Source organism: Protopterus annectens, chromosome 1.part1, assembly GCF_019279795.1.
Source record: "Protopterus annectens isolate FY-2018-M chromosome 1.part1, PAN1.0, whole genome shotgun sequence".
NCBI classification, from domain to species: Eukaryota; Metazoa; Chordata; order Ceratodontiformes; family Protopteridae; genus Protopterus; species Protopterus annectens.
Window position 1 is genome coordinate 490377782 of NC_056726.1, and position 18628 is coordinate 490396409.

Here is an 18628-nt window from a genome sequence, read left to right on the forward strand (position 1 = left end):
AGTTGAAAATTGGCTTATTGACAATGGCCTCATTCTTAACCCCAAAAAGACCAAGCTCCTGTTATTTCACCCATCACAAAATACCAGCTTTACCACCATTTTCAATATCCTCTCTAAAAATGGTACATCCATCACACCCAAATCCCACACAAAACTACTAGGCGTCACCATTGATAACTTAAAATTTGATATCCACATAAATCTAGCTATTAAAAACACTCACAGAAAGCTAGATAGTCTCAAGTCCTCTCAAGACCCATACTGTTAGGACCACAATTGTTCGTACTCGCCTCCTCTCAACATTACTTTAAGCATCCCCAATCCTAACCAATCTATCCAAAACAGAAACCAGCAAACTGACAACCTGCTATAATAAAATAATATTAATACATAAATAATTAATAAATTTGCTAATAACACCTCTTTTAGAACCCATCACTGTCATAACCTAAATCAATTGGGCTGGCTTGAACTGCCAGATTTACTAATCTATAATCAACTTATCATCACTCATAAGCTGCTCTCCCACCCAAATAAAACACCATCTTTAAGCAACCTAATTCAGCAGTACTCCTGTCCTAGACAACTCCGCTCCACAGATAAGTTACTATTAACAGTTACTAGATCCCACAATCATGCCGGTGACTCCCTCTACTCATCTTACATGAATGCCTTCATCCATTACCCTGGAATCTTCTCTAACCAAATTTAAAATGTCTATCAAAACCCATCTTAACAACAAATAGTTATGTCTGTGCTCCCCACCAGACTAACTTCAGTCCTACTCCACTACTGCAGTAACTCTTGTCTTATACATAGTCTCTTGATAGAACTACACAGTCTTATCAATACCCCTTTCAGATGCATGATGTGACTCTATATAGTTAACATACCTTAATATTGTTTGTATATGTTTTGACCATTTTTAAATGTTCTTGCCAATGACTTAAAGATGTTTGCTCATTAATATGGTCTTGTATATAGTAGAAACATGTTAGTATATTTTGTTTGTGTATTTTGCATAAATGTTTCTTTGGAGCTTTTCTCCCTGGGCCTCCACTGAAAATGGACATGTATCCAGTTGGACTATCCCAGTTAACAAATGTAAAATAAAATAAATAAATAAAATAAAAAAGTGCTTAAAATGTATAAGCTACACCCTACCCTGATTGATTACATTGCAGCAACCATGAAACAGTGGCTAACCACTTTCCAGTTGAGCCACAATAAAGAACAAATTATTATTCCAGGGATAAAAATTCAAAGGGGGATATTCCAGGGTGACTCTCTGTAACCACTGCTATTTTGCCTTGGCCTTAACCCATTAAGTTGTGTGCTTAACAAATTAGGTCATGGCTACAATTTGGCTCCCAGAAAAAACAAAGTGTAAAGATTTCTCATCTTCTTTTTGTAGATGATTTAAAACTGTATAGTTCATCAGATGAGGAACTGAAAACACAACTGCAAGTGGTCAAAACATTTTCAGATGATATAAGAATGTCATTTGGTCTTGATAAATATCCGAAGGCAACCTTTAAAGCAAGAAAACAGCAGGACCAAGAAAACATCAGTTTGGGACATGAATGTGATATAAAAGAACTTGAACAAGAGGGAGTGCATAAATATTTGGGAACTGATGAAGGATCAATAATAAAATATGAACAAATGTGAATAAAACTTAGTAAGGAATATTTTAGACTTAAATTAATACTGAAAACAGCACTGACAGCAAGGAACAAAGTCCAAGCTATAAACCAATATGTTCTTCCTGTCCTAACTTACAGTATTGGAGTGATTGACTGGCCTCAAAAGGTGTTGGATAGGTTAGACAGGAAACCAGGACGAATGCTTCATACTCATCAAATGATTTTAAAAATCAGTGCATACCAAAATTATATATTCCCTGTTCTGAAAGAGGCATGGGCCTCCTCAAAACTGATTATGTGTATAGATCTGCAATTGTGAGACTGTAAACATATTTGCTGACCTCACAAGACCCAAACACAGTGAAATTTTTGAAACATGAGGAGAATACTATAAGTCAAAGATGACTTCCCTGCTTAGTTTAGCAGAAGCATATTGGCATTAAGCAGAAATGGAATTCAAACCAGAAGTAGATAAAAATCAGGCAGCAACTGAATGTGCCAAAAAAAAAAAGAATTTAAGGTGAAGGATCAGATGAGAAGGCAAGAAATGCATAAAATGCATAAATATAGTTGCAAGTATAGAAAAGTCTTGGAACAACCTCATGTTGATCAGGATCAAATGCAGGAATGGTTAAGAAGAGGTGAATTTAAACCAAAAGATAAAAGGTTAATATTGGTGGACCAAGATAGTAGACTACGTAAACATTGGTTTACAAAGTATTTTGAGCATGTTGGAGAAACAGACAAATGTAGGTTTTGTAAAACAGAATTGGAAACAGTCGCACATCTTGTTGCTTTTTGTAATAGACTAATTGCAGGAGGACTGTATATGGAAAGGCATAATAATGTGGCAAAACTGTTGCACTGGAGATTGTACAAACATTATAATACTAAGGTAACTGAAAAATACTGGAAACATGAGCCAGAAAGTATCATAGAAAATGATGAAGTTTATATTACATGGGATCATCCATTATCAGCAGTTCAAAAAATAGATGCAAGAAAACCAGATATAGTGGTCCATTAAAAGAAGACAAAAGTAGCATTGATCATTGAAATTGCTACACCCAGTGACTGCAATGTCTTACATATAGAGAGACAGAAAGTCATGAAATATCAAGATTTGCAGGTAGAAGCAAGGGCAATGTGGAGGAAGGAGACCCAGACAGTCCGAGTAGTAGTAAGAGCAACAAGTGTTATAAAAAAAAGAATTTACAATCGTATGTAGATATGTCACGGATGCATATAACTCAGTACAAATTGCAGAAGGAGTCATTACTGGGCACATTGCGGGTGCTGTGAAGAGCACTTATGGCTAACGTCAAAGACTGAAACAATATTAATTTCATAAACTTTAATCATACTTTGACTTAGGAATGGGGGTCTATTCCTGTAATGGAATTAGAAACCCAACAGACTTGGAGAAATTACTAAAAAACTGTGGATTAACCCTTACATCACTAGATGATTAGCCAGTTGGCTAACATACTGTGAAAGCTGGTGAATTAACCACTACCAGTAGAGCTGTCACCAGTGTCATACCACCAGGATTTGTGCTGGGCTGTTTACTGTTTAGAATCTATTTGTCAGCAGTCCAGGTTAAAGTATACAGCCTTTGGCTTACCATGTTTGCTGAGTATTCCATATCAGGTGCAAACACTGAGTCCACCAATGATGTTATATTACAGGAGGGGCTAACACAGACATATGATTGGTGTCAAAGCCACACAGTCCACAAATAAATGCAAAAATGTGTCTTTATGTTTGCTTTTTGCAAAGTGGAATCCCCTGCTAATTACAACACTAGCAACACCCCCACTATGCTCAAACCCAGTGGTTCAAGACCTGGAAACAATAGTATCTAGCAATCTAAACTTCGACTGCCAAATTTTCACAGTGATATGGAAAGGATATATCTTGCACCTCAAGTCAGGCCATTGTATCCAGATCTGAGGATGTTATAACAGCACTGTACTCAACCCTCATCAGAACACTTCCTTTTGCATGTATCTCATCAGATACTTGCAGCAGCTGGACAGACCACAGGGATTTCTCACCAAGAAAATACAGGGCCTACAAACCATGCCATGATGTATGTGAATAGACTGAAAGCCCTGTCACTGTAATCTGTATTATATAGGATGAGGTGACTTGTGCCTGGTATACAGGCCCATCTCTGACTCTGCCCTGATGGAAATACTGCATATGCACAAATCAGCTATAGCTGATGACACCAGCAGAGTCTGGTAAGAAGATGATGGTAATAGCAATGTCCCACATGCTGATGTAAAATGCACTCTCTAATGTCAAGCAAGTGCCCCCCCACACACACACACACTGACCCCAGTTGACTGCAGTGAAAACAGAACCCCTACCTATGTACACAGACTAGAGAACTCAGTATTTTACGCAAGCACCATGGCACAAATCTGACTTTTATAAGGCTGCATGACAAATTCTATTGGATGACATCAGTACTGGATCTTGGAGAGAAGATGTTGGGAGGTCTGCATGGAATGGATAGCGAGCCATTTTCAACTGTCAAAATATTAAAGTTCTGCGTGTTACCAGATTGATGTATGGTATTTGGTGCTTGTATTTCCAATGTCCAGGTGTATTTTAAGAGACAGTTTTACAAATTATATACAAACAGGTGTCCATATTGCTACAAATATTGAAAAATTTGAATGTGTATTTTCATTATAAAGATGTGCCAGGTATATAAGACATTTGTTATTTATTTCTGTAGTGTTACTTGATATATTTTTGAAAAAATACTGAGAGAGCCAGGTTGCAGTACATGGGGGGAAGTAACAGATGGCTGACTTGTAAATATGTGTTATTTTCTTAGATAGTGCCTTCATTTTGTTTTAGTTTCAACATGTAGATTCATGGCATGAAGAATAAATGGACAGTAAACAAAAGTAATACATGCTATTGTCCACTTTGTATAGTGCACCTCCAAACAGTGGGTTTGTGCTATCAATGGCAAATTGTTTGCGCATGCGAGATACACATTTCTACTACTTTCCCTGTTTGTGCATTGTCAAGTGATGTGCAAACATGAGTCTCATTGCTAAAACTATGAGAGTTCTCAATATTGAGTGTATGAAACACACCTGCTGCTTAGCTAACTCTGTGGCAGCAGATGGAAGTGCTTGACACATTTCTTTTGGATCCCAGATGATATAGGGTTCAATTCCAGGTGTATGTAATAGTTTTAAATAAGTAGTGATAATGCAGTGAAATAATTCTTTATACTACATTCACTGTGTGCTATTGTGTGTTACCTTAGCATGGCATGTTTAAGTGGCATTGCATGGTGGTAACTGCACCAAGAAAGAGCCGTTCACCATTGCTTGGCATTGGTGCATGATGCAAAACTCTGCACAGCCATAGAGGCCAAAAAGTAAAGGGTTGCATACAACATCTTCTCTCCAAGATCCAATACTGATATCATCCAATAGAAATTGTCCTACAGCCTTGTAAAAGTCAGATTTGTGTGTTGTGTGTGATTCTATTTTTTGAATAGATTATAAGTGTTAAAATGGGGGTAGATAGGAAAGTGGTGAAGCAAGCCGGGGGAAGAGCAAAGAGAAAGCAATATAAGAATGTGCAGAAGGGGGGTAGGAAAGAGCCATAGCTATCCATTTCTTCAACAGTGTAAAATGAAAATATGTACAGAATATTAGCTGAATTTGGACTGTCACCTCCACAAAGAGGAGTGACAACAACACAGTCATGTTGTATAGCTAATCGGACCTAATCAAGTGTGTCAAGAAGACATGTGTGCAAACTGGACAGTTATGTATGAGATTATATTTTTTGTGGGACAGGTGCCTTTTTTATTTATTTATATTTTTTACTTCAGTAAGAGAAAAATGTTGGGTAAGGGATTTAGGTATTTCTGGGTCAGGTAAGTAGGGTAGGTGAGGAAGCAGATGGAAACAGGACAGACAAGATGCAGGGATGGTGAGGGACACAAAATGTTGGGGGACACCATGACTGGGGTATAGGAGGGGACAACACAAGCTCATGCCCATCAAACCTGGGGACAGTGGTAATCTATTCCTCACCCACAGGACATCACTGTCTCCTTACTCTGGCTGCTGGAGGGCTTGACATCTCCTCCTTCTCCTATGGACCATAAGAGAGATCAATCTCTACTTCTGGCTTAGGTGTGTAGCAGTGATGCTGTGCACTATCCTATGTATCAGTCCTGGCATCTCCTGACAGACCATAAAATCCCCACCTTCTCTAGTATTCTTGGAGTGTACCACAGCACCAGCTGCCAGGGTAGTGCTATGTGAGGGCACAGGTAGAGCAGGGGCAGCAGAGGCAGTACCGCCAGGTTGGTTCCCAGATGTGCTGGGCATCTGTGCCAGAGCTGATGGACAGGGCAGGCTGAGCCATTGGAGTTGGTCTAGCTCCCTGTGCTGTAAAGTATTTAGTGATTTGATAGAGATGGATGACATGGAAACATTTTGATGACACAATAATAAAAACAAAAAAAAGAGATAAGGGTTGGGATGAGAGAAAAAAGAGATAGAATTAGTACTATCACGTGTGACATACAATACATTATCACAATAATACAACTATTATCTCTGAATTATTATATTTAAGTATACTTTCTAACAACTACAAACTATATAATTATGGATTATTCAAAGTAATTATTGCAATGTGCAGATGCTGCATTTATTCTTGGTTCAATTAAGTATACAGATTAAAGTTAACAGCAGGGCATTTATGCCACTTGTGTAGAATTTAATTTATGTAATATTATTAAGGAATTGCATTATTTTATACTTGTTACTCATGGTATTTGAACACACAACGTCTGACTACAGTCTTAACACTTGACTCCTAAAGTCAGTTTGTGTTACAAACTGATGCATGCATACTTGCTTTTACAGTTAAGATATGCATGTTTACTTTGCTACTACTGTATGCAAAATATATTTTTTTTAATTTAAAAGCTACAATAGTACTTCTCTTGTGCTTCATGCATACCACTTGCTTCCCTCAGTCTTTCTATATGCTCAGCATGGGCCTGCCTATTTTCACTGATTTCTAAATTAGCTGTGAAAAGAAGAGTGTTATGCATACCAGTCTTGCCTCTATTTAGCTTTCTGTCTGTTATAAATTATTTTTATTAGCATATTTACACAGCTGTGGGATATTGCTAGTTCTGAACTCATTCAGCCACTGGTTGAGTGTATCCCTCTTGTGTATTTTTAGGTCATTAAAGTCATGCCTACACTGTTCTCCAGTGCACAGAATGCCAGTCACATTAGATACAGCCTTGTCCAGACTATTCCAAGCCTCAGACTTGTACTCGGAGACAGTATAGTCCCCCTGCAAAAGCCTTTGGCTGTGGTGCTTTACCAAGAGTCCAATAAAGATTCCAGACTCCTGAGCACCCCACCTCTGCACCCTAAATTGGGCACCTTCCCCTCTAACACCAGTCATGTCTAACCAGAAAACACTACAATAGCAAATAATGATTTCCTGCCCAATGCATGTTATCACATTTACTGGTAGAGCACAAACCTGAACAATGATGCCAACTCCATGTGTGTGATGCTAAGTGGACAGCAACAGTGCCAGACAGAAAGGAAAACAGTTTTAGGAAATTGCAAGGTTAACCTGACACTTGACATTAGTTTGAGGGGTGTATGCTTCTGTAACTGTTAGGTGATTTAACTTTGCAGACATGCACTAGGGCATAAGTTTCATGACCTGAGACATGTTTGGTTTGGCTTTATATTATGATATAACTGATTTCTACAGTGTGGGATTCAAATCTATGCATAAGAGACAAAACGCTTTCTTCCACAGTGGAGATTTTCCATCTTTGCCACAGAAGAAGTGCTTCTTAAATATAGTTATGAATTATTTATAAATACAAATGACAGATTGAGATGTTAACCATGTATGTGTGTATGTGTCTTACTGAAGTGTGAAGGCCAGCCAAGTCCAGATAGCAGAATTATATGTACAGAAACATAGTAGGCAGTATACCCTCAGTCATACATCTGAACCTCAAAAACATAGTAAGGGTGTCTTATCCCTCATACATATAATTCATATGAGCTGCACTGCTATGCATAGTTACTGTTATTTATAATTATGAATACATTGTTATAAGTGATATTTAATACAATTTGAAATAGAACAACAATAAAAATGTCTGGAATTTCCTGTATTAGAACCAAAGACCATGTGTACAGTAGCCCTACATTTGCACCTGTTGTCACAGCAATATTGAAATAACACTTAGATATTTTCCTGTTCATTACTATAAACTGAACTGTCACAACAGTAAAAATATGTGCACTTTCTGCCTTAGAACCGAGTACCATCTGCATTACAGACCTATATTTACATCTTCTGCCACAGGAATAGTTAAATAACAGTTGGATATTTCCCTATTCATTAACTTCTGTGTGTTAACCACCACACAACACAGGTTAGAGTGTTTGTGCAGTGCCCAGCACACCTAATGTAATGTATCCATTTTGAAACTGTCTACTGTCTGCTTCCTCTCTGCAGGTATTCTTTGTTTATTTATTTAACATTTGTTAACTGGGAAAATCCAACTTGGAACAAAGCCAATTTTCAGCGGAGGCTGGGGGAGAAAGGCTCCAGATGCATGTCTTTGTAATACTGGAGGAAACCGGAGCACCCAGAGGAAACCCACATGAATGCAGGGAGGACATGCATACCCCACACAGAAGGCACCCCAGCCAAGAATCGAACCAAAGACCCTCTTGCTGTGAGGCAGCAATGCTACCGCTGCACCTCTGTGCCGTCCATTATAAACTTTCATCACAAGTGCTAATGTTACATCTGTTTCTCTTTACACTCTTCTATGGCTGCAGGTGTTGGGAAAGCTTGCTAACCATTGTGCAATGTTGCTGAGAGGTGCAGTGCAATGGAAACCAAAAAAATGCAACAATGTATTATTTTTGATATTTAGAATATCTGCATCCTGTTTACAGGTGTTCTGTCTGCTTCCTGTATGGGCCACTAGTCCAGGTTTAAATGATGGTAAGTGTCGCACAAATAAAATAAGCAAGACTAAACTTGTTTTAGCCTTGTGATCAGTGTTTATTAGGTGTTATCCTTAAAAGACAAAGGTGGGACATGAGGTCTGATGTACAGATAGTATTTGTGGAATCAACGTGTTTAGCAGATGTGCTACACAATCAAGTGATTTACATGTGTAGTGGATGTATTGGTCACCCAACAAATACTTCACATGACATTTATTGTGTTTCTCCATTTCCTCTGTTTGTGTTAAGCTGAGTACCACAGAAATACTGGCCATTAAAAAAGTTAGGAGAAAGGAAGAAAAGAAATTATAACTCTATTAAATAAACAGCCCTACTAAATATATGTTGGTACACATGAAATATTTTTACACAGGTCTGGATATGAACTCTCACTGCAATGATCCTTCAAAACAAAGTAAGGGTGTCTTATCTTTCTTTGCCACAGAGAATGGAAGTCATTGTGCATGCAAGCAACTGGAACAACATCCACAATATTAAAACAAGACAGTTGCACAGTTTTGAGCTGTTTGTACATGTATTAATTTCATATGTAGTGTACTGAGTGATCACATAGCAATTTATGACTATTGCTTGCAGAAATGCAGCTCTGTCTTATTTCGCTGTGTATATTGCTTATTCTTCTCTTATCTTAACAGTAATCTGAGGCATGCAGTCTGTTAGGCATTTTGTATTATTGTCCTTAAAGTATGTGAGGATATTAAATGGCAATAATATACAGTTGTCAGCAAATGCAGGGTGGTTGGATATTACTGAACAGAAACTGTGAAATGTGCTGCTTACTTACATTTCAAACCTTGATACAATTACTTTTACACTTTGTAAGTCTAACCTGTCTGATACACCCACTGGAGATAATGGAGTCTGAATTGCTGTTGTGTTTTCTTTCTCCTTATCAGTAATCATTCACAGTTGCAATCCATTAGTAACAAATACTTAGGGAGTGCCTACACTATATTTACATCAGCTACATGCAACCAAGAATTTAGGATTCAGCAACTCTAATGAGATTACACCGCATTTGCATCTTCACCATGCTCACAGCCCTAAATCTACACTATAAAAAGAGAACTGTGTAGCTAGGAAACCTGAAGGTAAGGAAATTTGTTTATGTGGATAACACAGAAGAAGGTTGCTATTACTTTGGATTTATCTGCACCAAAGACTACTGATCTTGATAAGGTATGATTGCATTTTTCAGTTATATATTGGATATGCTCATATGTCATTAAGAACATATATATATATATATATATATATATATATATATATATATATATATATATATATATATATATATATATATATATATATATATATGTGTGTGTGTGTGTGTGTGTGTGTATACACATTAGCAAATGCAACTTTTATCTTAGTGCACTTCTTTAAAATTTACTGATGGCATAGCATTTTTTGTCATGGCAGTCTACTTTCTCAGATGCAGAGGCTTATTAACTTTCATCACAAGGGCTAATGTTACATCTGTTTCTCTTTACACTCTTCAATTGTCATTTCAGTGAAATGGAAATGTTCTATATTGTCAATGACACAGGGATGTTAGCCTTCTTGGATGGTCCTTAGACACTGTAGTAGAGTGCTGGCCACAGGTAGAGGTGACTGGCAAAAAGTTTTAAGCCCCTGTATTACTGTTAACTGTGATGATGAGATCCTTACCTTTTGTTTAACTTCTTCCAAGACTATGCACCCTAGGGACTCTGGACTCATCTGCACATGGTAAGTAAAACATTTTTATGTCAGTATGGATAAGTAGTTCACAGAACTATTTATTTTATCCATATGTTTGATGTGGATGTCAGGACTGTCATGTGTATTGCTGTACTGTCTGTAATAGTGGCACCACTGTTAGTTCACTAGCATATATTAGACTGTAGTAGTGTAGGTATTAATTTCTTTCCTGGGCTTGTTGCTTATTATCACAGGTGATTCTCTAACAGTGGAAGTGCAGGACTCTTACCACCTGATGTCAGACTCTGATCATGATGGTGGGCAAACAGAGGCACAGTCAAAGGTGCAGAGGTTGAATCTGACATTAAAGATGACAGTCAGTCAATCTCTGTAATTCCATTGGAGACAGCCAGTAGGCCTACACCAACCCATTCCAGTAAGTCCTCAGATATTGAACAGGTTGGGGGTGAGATACTCAATCAGGATTGTGTGGTGGTAGTGTGGTTACTGTGGCTTCAATGCCTGTTGACTTTGGCTATAGCCAAAGTTTGGGTGAGGTGCCACACAGGAGGGGCGTTAAGGATGCTTGGAGGAGGCTTGCTATCCATTCTCCACCTGATCGAGATGTGTCTTTCCGTGCCACTCAACATATGTTTAGGGCCATCATGGACATGCAGGCACATTGCAATAGGTCTGCTGAAGAAATGCTTAGAGTTGTAGATGTGGCACATGCTGACATGTGTGACTGCCTCCACTGTGTTGCTGATTCAATGGATCGGATGAATGACCTGTTGAAACTGTCAGTGTCTGCGATGGAATGTCTGCTTGGATGAGGACGACATCCATGTGGGCTTAGGTCAACTACACCATCTGATATTAGCTGACACAGCCGTGCCTAATTATTCTTCTGCAGTGGCAGTACTTCTATTGCTCCAGCAGTGGTTGAAGTGTCCATATTCAGATGTGGCAGGCCATGGGGTTGTGGACTTGGACATACAAGGAAAGCTCATCTGGCAGACATCAGACACATTCAGGTAGCAGCAGTCCATCTGACTGTGGGCATGGACATGCCAATGCAACTCCTGGCTGAACCAGTTCTCATGGTTTTGTATGATGACAATGAACTCCCACCTCTACCATGCACAGCTCACACCTTTCTGACATTCCAAGATGAAGACCTAGCACAGAGCTCACACACCAATTTCACCTGGAGTGCCCATACAGACACACACGCAACAGTTACATGGTTCAGCCATGAGGCTTAAAGCTCATTCGGTCTCACTAGCCATTTGTTACTTTATCCAAATGTCTGCCAGTTTCTCTTTCTTATTCACACACATGCACTTACCTTTTGTGTCGGCCTAGGCTTCCTGCACTCCCACACACACAACACCCTGTGCAAGTGATGATAATTGTGCCATATCTTTATTTTCTATCTTTTGGATTCATGGATACAAAAACTTTGTGTTCGATATTCAGGATGCATAGCTGTCTTAGTGCTTAGTATATCTGTGTTTGTGATGCTGTTTATTAAATTTTACTGCTTTCTTACCATTTTTTGTAATGTGTACACCCCACACACTGTTACAGCAACAAAGTTGCACCAAGCCATAAATAAAAGTGATAAAGGCTGAACAATAGGGAGAATTTTTATATATGTTGGTCTTACAAAGTTAGACAGTTGATAGAATCAAAACAGTTTTTGCATCAGTATTTTTTAAGAATCTTCTTAGGGTTATGAAGTCTGAAAGTGAAATTTCATCATTAATTTCTAACTTCTGTCTTTAAGGATTTGCCACTACAAAGTATGAGGCCAAACTGAGGACATTAGGTGATCATCAGTACTTTTGAGAAGTATGAATGTATGAATCTTTGATGCCTGAGGCCTATGACTCGAAAGAGGACACATGTATTCACATAAGTCTCTGCTGTCACATGTTGAAGTAATTACTGTACTAATCACCCATCGTTTACTTACATTACCAAGAAACAACATGCAAGGATATGCCATTCATTTACATTATTACACATTTTTAATACTCCAGGTTCAGTACTTATCTTGTAAATCCAGCAGTTGCTACAGTTTTAGTTCAGGGCTGAGTCTGTCTGATGCTAGGAGTACATAGCCATTACATGGGTAGGTAAAGGTTGTATTACCTGGCATTAGGGTTACTGTATGTATGTGCATAGGATGAAGATTTTAGCCCCTTAGGTGGTGAGTGAGTGTGCTATGCACTGCCTCCTAGCCAATGCAGGGGCATATTGAGCACACCAATGTCTGCCTACACCCATAGCAGTTGCTGGTTCCTCGTCTGACTCCTCACTTGCATGTGGCTGTGGTGACCTTGCCAGTGGTGGTGAGAGGTGTACCCCTTCCCTCTGTTGATCTAGCAGAAGCTGTTTTTTTTTCAGGATGATGCTTTGAAGCATGGCACAGACTGTGAAGATTTCAGTACGTATACATGGATTGTACTGCAGGGCTACCCAGATGTATATAGGCACCAGAACTGCGACGTCAGCAACCCAAGCACACACTCTATGATATTTCTGGTCTGAGAGTTTGCCTCAATGTGTTCTTCATTTGTTGTCTGTGTGCATTTCTGGTGGGCATCATCATCCACAGTTCCAGTGCTTAACCTGCATCCCCTAATAAATGACCATGAGGAATATCACCCTAGTGAACATCTGACACAACTGGGAATTGTGACAGATATATGAGTCGTGGTAACTGCCTGGGTTGCCAGCATATACCTTCAAGATGGTTCTCTTAGCGTTACATATGATTTGACAGTTAATGGAAAACTACATATTTCTGGCCCTGTCATCAGGAGTATGGAGAAAATATGTGATCACTGGCATGTTGTTGGAGTATAGCATTCAGAAACTGATGGAGGATCCTGCATGCTGATGCCTGTAACACCCCCAGCATGTTTCCTGTTGGTCTCTGAAAGGTTCCTGTAGCTAAAATTCTAAGCGCTGCACATACCTTTGTCTTCATCGGTATTGGTTCCCCTTGGATTGCCCTGGGCCTCAGTTGAGGACAACAGAGGCTGCAGAGTTCCTGTAGTGTGTCTCTCTCTCTCTCTCTATCCTGTGCTCTACAATTTACACTTCATGCAGATTGTGATAAGCTAATCAGGGTCTAAAAACTCTTCTTCTTCACTGTGGTCTATTAGCAGCACAGCATAGACTTCAGCCTCTTGCACATGCACATGAATTAAATCAACAGCAGCCCCTAACACTGTTTCTGTGTAGACTCCTTTCTGTGGCTGTGTAACAATAGGTTTTGGAATTCACAGGGAAAACCAGCACTGAGTCTACAAACTTGCTTTATAGCTTGTTGAATAGCTCTGCCATCATGGATTGGTTGATTAGCATACAATTCAGCTGCTTATGCGTAATTAGTATGCCATGGTGTTTACTGTGTTTGCCTGGCCCTACACACCATGTAGAGCCTCTTATCGAATACAAAACAGTGTGCTACCATGTGCGCATTGTACCACGATGTGCACAGTGTCTTAGCAGACCATGTAGGGTTTATTGAATCTGCACCAACGACTATCCATTAATCCAATTAATTACATCATACACATACGCACATGTAGGTGGAGGGGGAGGCAAAGAGAAAGAAACCTTTTTGGTATTCATTTTATAATGTATATGCTTCTTAGAAAGAGTTATAATTGTCAGCACGAGCACATTAGAAAGAACAATTAATTTTGTGCAAGAGGAAGCCTATACATAAAGAACACATTGGCTGGAGAAGTAAGGTTGCAGCCCTTGATGACATTTTCCATTAACACTGTGAGTTCAAAATCCTAAAGGTGAGATTTTTGCCCTTTTTTTACACTTAATGATGACTTATCACTGCTGAGATATTATAGTATGTATAGTATTATGTAAATGTATTATTTTAAGAACAATATTGATTCTCAGTATTAATCATTTAGTGTAGAAAATGGTCTCAGAGTAAATAAATTGTGTTGGTTTCTGCCTTATATAACGTGCGCACAGCAAATGTCTTTAACTTGTGCTTCTAACTGGCCATTTATATGTAAGCTAAAAATGAGTCAGCATTCCATGGGCATCCATTATATGACACTAGTATTACAGCATGTCACACTGCATGTATAAATAAATTCAAAAGTATCTATCTTTACATGTATGTGTATATATATATAGATATTTAGATATTTCCATATCTATGTGTGAATACATCATTGTTACTTCTATTGCATGCATGTGGTATTGGCTGTATTAACTGTTGTCAAAATGTGCACAAAATAAAAAACATTGATATATATAAGTTTGTACAGTCTGAATCTTATAAAGACTGAACTTAGCTCAACAAGCATTGCTTTAACATTGACATGGTGGGTTCAATGCCAAGTGAGGCATGTTTATTCTTCTCATTATCTGCTACTGACTTGGCAGATTTAGTTAAGCTACTTTGTCATTACTGAGGCTTTATAGCATGCAACATAGCATGACCTTGTATTCATTTTTGCAAAATAAGTATGACATTGCTTTAATGTTACTCAGTGAGATGACAACATGTGCCCAATGTTATTGAAACATTTACATAAGGTGAAGGAAAGATACCATTTTACTCTGAAATGTCAACTTCCTGAAAGTTGGCATGTCGAAAGGATGAAAATATGTCCAAAAGTGAAAAGTATGAAACAATATACTTTTTAGTCTTTTTTATTTATTTTTTTTTGCACGGGGACAGGTCCACAGATACAACAACTCAAAAAAGGGAGAAATCTTCCAAAACAAATAAAGCATTGTCACGCACAATTAGAAATCACACCTACAATGATTTCTTATGGGAAACGGCATTTGGTGATATGCAGTTCATCTTTTTTTTCTGTGTGATACTGAAGCATTAGCAATTTCACCTTGAGCATCTGTGGGATAGCCAAGATATACTTGACAAATGTTTGTTTAACTGCTAAAGTAAGTGTATGCTGTGAACAAGTCAGCATTTCATAAGTATCCATTATATGCCATGAGTATTACAGGACACTTCACTTTCTGATTACCAGAAATATGACATATATCTATAACTATCTATATATCTACAGATAGACTTGCTTTTATACATTAATATATTCATATTTTTTACACACATTCACACACACACACACACACACACACACACACACACACACACACACACACACACACACACGCACACGCACGCACACGCACACGCACACACACATTTTTATTTATATTCTATATTCTATATATTGTTTATTGGTTGTATTAACTGTTATCAGACTGAGCACAAAAACATTCACATGTCAATTTGTGCAACTGGAGCCTTGTAATAGCTGATTGTAGTTCGCGCAATGACTATAGTACTTGCACCTGGTGTGGTGTAATATTAATAGTGTGGGTTCAAGACAAGTTTAGGTGTTATTTTCCCATTTGCTGCCACTAATAAAGCTGATTTACTTAAGGTAATGCATCATAACTGATGTGTGATATCACTCAATCTAGCATTAACTTATATTTAATTTTATAAAACATCTCCATTACTGCATTAATGTTAATCAGTGGGATGGCAGGATCCCATTGTAATTCAACTGCTTTAAGTAAAAAGGGTGAATACACCTTCATGTTAGTATCCAAACTAATTGCCTTATAATGTGTACACAACTAATGTCTGTTAAATATGCATCTAAGTGATAATTTATTTGTAGGGATCCATTACAGGCAATGGATATTACAGGAATACTCAATGCCATAACAAAAAAAACAAGTTTGGGGAGTACGTCCTTTCACTAAGGATTCTGTGATCTCAGATTTTGGATAAGTAAGTAGCAGGGGGTGTGGGAGAGCTTGCCCCCCTGCAAAAAAGTTGCTGTTTACTTTGCATACTCTGAGGTTAATCCTCAGTGCACGTGCTGTCAGCTTTCAACATTTTGTTGTTTACATACACACACATACACACACAGACACACACACACACACACACACACACACACACACATATATATATATATATATATATATATATATGATTATATCATCAAACATCAAACAGACAGTATACATATATATTTATATATATCTACACACATATATATATATATATATATATATATATATATATATATATATATATATATATGCATAATTATGTAATCAAACATGAAATAACATTATGAGAATACATAAAAACAGTGATCGCTTTAGAGCAAATCTAAAATGATTGCAAATAAACAAAACCAAAGCTATTTTTTTTTTGCAGGGTGGGAAGGCCCCATGCAGCCCCACACCCCCTGCTAATGGGTCTATATTAGATCGAAACGGCATTACAGTGAATGCCGTTTCGACGATACATAAAAACCAAAATGATAAAACAGCGAAACCCCACATCAAAAATCAGTAGACCAAGAAATCAAAACACACCAGTTAAAACAATTTAAAGTGGGGGGGCATTTGCCCTCCACACCCCCCTAGCTAAATATACCAACTCCGAGATTGCACTACAGTGGAGTAAAGGCCAATGTCATAGCTCAGGCCAAGTGATTTTTTCCCTAGGAAAAAAATTGCTGACCTGAGCTTTCGCTGTTTAAGCATTTTGGTTTTTATGTGTCGTCAAAATGGCATTTGCTGTAATGCCGTTTCAACAATATAATATAGACCCCCTGTTAATGATATATATAAACTCCAGTTTCACACAAGAGTGGAGTAAGGGCAAATTCCCTTACCCCACTGCAATGCAATCTCATGCAATATGTGGTTGACAAAAACTCCACAGAAAAGAACATTCACTCTTGAGCATTCACTCTTATTTACAGGTTAAAAGCATCTGCTCATATGAGTGTTAGCTCTACTAACCTGTAACTACACACACACACACACACACACACACACACACACACACACACACACACACACACACACACACACACACACACACACACACACGCACATTAATTATTTCTCATTTAAGCACACCTCATCTAGTCACAGAATATTTAAAAAAAATCTAATGCACATTTAATCTAAAACACACTTAGCTTAATCACATTATATCTAAAACTTTATATATAACAAATATTTCTCCAAAATTCCTTTTTTTTTTGGAGGAAAGCCCCCTTGCACTCCACACACCCCCTACTTAAACATACTAACTGCGCAGTTGCATAATGACCTAAAAAAAAAAACACTTCACACAGTGAATGACTCTTGGCACACAAGCACAGACCTTTAGAGGCAGAGATACAACATAGCAGTGCTATTATCAAGGTACAAATACTGATCAACACTAATTTATGTTGTAGTTCTATGATCCAATAGCACACTAGCAGTGATTTTCTATTACCTTATACACAGGGTTCAAGTAACAAATTCACCACCATAACAGGAACAGGCAAGCAAAAACTGAGGGTAATGCTACTCACTGCTAGAAGTCTAAATTTCAAAATGCACTCACTCGAGGCACTCCTTAAAATGGAGAACATTGATATCTGTGCAGTGACTGAGACCTGGTTTAAGGCTCCAGAGAGCACCGCTGCACTACCAGGCTATAACTCATACCACACTTTTCGGCCATCTAACCTGGACCGAAACACCAAAGGTGGGGGTGTGTCCATATTCATTAAGGATATCCACACCTCCAGGCTAGTTGCTCAGCATAATGCATCTGAGGTTATCCAAGTGCAACTAACTCTTGGCAAAACTGCAATCCAAATTCTAACTTGCTACAGATCCCCCACCATCCCAGGATTCCCACACCTCTTTTCTTGATGTATTGGAAAATATTAGGGTTCAACCAAACACCCTAATAATGGGCAACTTCAACTACTCCACCATTAACTGGGAAAACTACTCATGTACTAACTCCTTAGCGCAACACTTTCTGGAATTCATAAACTCCAATGCCCTAGATCAACTTATCCACACCCCCACCAGGGGCAATAATATCCTAGACCTAGTCATTACCAACATGAGTGACCGGTGTTCCACACCTGAAGTCAACTCTTCGTTGGTCCGATCCGACCATAAGTTAATCACCCTTGATATCCACATCCCACCCCCACCCCCCCATTAAGGAAACCACAGTAAGAAATTTCTCCAAAGCCAACTTCATGCTTCTTAAGACAGAAGTAGTGAACTTCATGACACCCATGCAGATGGACAATACAGTTACAACTGCTGAATCCTACACAAATGCGCTCTATAATCACCTACATGAGT